The 1351-nt window shown below is 39.7% G+C and overlaps 1 non-coding gene across 1 annotated transcript; it reads left to right on the forward strand.

Moving 5' to 3' along the window:
- Positions 1-683: 683 nt before the first annotated feature.
- On the forward strand, positions 684-789 carry LOC112752716 (small nucleolar RNA R71). Its single transcript, XR_003177139.1, has one exon. It is a non-coding gene; the product is annotated as a small nucleolar RNA R71 (small nucleolar RNA).
- The last annotated feature ends 562 nt before the right edge of the window (positions 790-1351 follow it).

Consider the following 1351-nt stretch of genomic DNA (forward strand, 5'->3'; position numbering starts at 1 on the left):
TAAGCCGATTTCTGGGGAGATTAGGGTCTCTGTGGTAGAGGCTAAAACCCAAAAGAGCAGCAATCTCTGATCTGGAAGATTCGACCTTGTCTGTGGCATTCTAAGTAGGATCGCCAGGAGAATGAACTGTTAGAGCTTCACCCTCGTTCAGATTGGATGACCACGGCCAATGGCGTTTGATCTGAACAGAGGATATTGATCACCACGGCCCATGGCATTGATCAAATATAGCCTGCCATAGAAGGAATCATTCACAAGCAAAGAAGATAGTAATACCAGAGTTAATTCAGAAAGACAAAGCAACTCTAATCCTTAACCATATTCCTATTACTGATTCCCTTCTAATATACAAAGTATTTTATTTTATTCCTTTCATGTCAACTTAGTTTAGATCTCAAAAATACAAATTAAGAACAGCTTTTCTGATTTTGCCTGACTAAGACCTGCAAGGTAACCATAGCTTGCTTCAAACCACAATCCTCGTGGGATCGACCCTGACTCACTCAGGTATTACTTGGACGATCCAGTGCACTTGCTGGTACAACTGTACGAAGGTGTGGGGATTCGTGCACCATCTCTTCAGGTGTCTTTCTATGTAATGATCCTCCTGCTGATGAGTCAATCATGGTTTTGGAGGCTTGAGAAACTCTATCACAGAAATGTGAATTTGCAGCCACTTAGAAAATGCCTGATGAGGGCACTTTCTCAGCATTTCCTTATATCTTTTTTAGGCTTCATAGAGTGATTTACCATCTTTCTAGAAGAAATAATTTATATCATTTCGTAAATGGGCCAACTTATATGGCAAAAAGTATTTAGTTAAAAATTTGCTACCTAAATCATCCCACGTTGTTATGCTACCCAGAGGTTGAGCTTGGAGCCACTGTTTGGCTCTATCCTTCAATGAGAAAGTAAATAGCCATAACCAGATGGATTATGGGCTAACTTTATTATTCAGTGTTGTATAGTTGCAGAAAACTAGCTATGTGGACATTCAGATCTTTTTGAGGGCTACCACCAAATTGGTTTTGCTACACCAATTGGATGAGTGATGCGTGAGCATCTTTCCTATCTTTTTCTAGTGAATTTGCATTCGAATCTGTTACGTTTAATCAAGATTTAAGTAATTTTGAGCCACTATGAATGCTACTTTGATTCGTGTGCAATTTGGTTTATTTCAGATAGCATTCGGATGAATTTGACACGGTTTATGTAAAAGAAAGGGGAGAAAGTGGATGATGCTGTCAACCCTGACCTCTTTGTACTCCGACCGGCATAACTTGAGCTATAGAGGTCCAATGATGCAGTTCTGGTGGCATTAGAAAGCTAACTTCCAGAGCTTTCCAATAAT

The sequence above is a fragment of the Arachis hypogaea genome, chromosome 15 (genome assembly GCF_003086295.3).
Source record: "Arachis hypogaea cultivar Tifrunner chromosome 15, arahy.Tifrunner.gnm2.J5K5, whole genome shotgun sequence".
Classification (NCBI taxonomy): domain Eukaryota; kingdom Viridiplantae; phylum Streptophyta; class Magnoliopsida; order Fabales; family Fabaceae; genus Arachis; species Arachis hypogaea.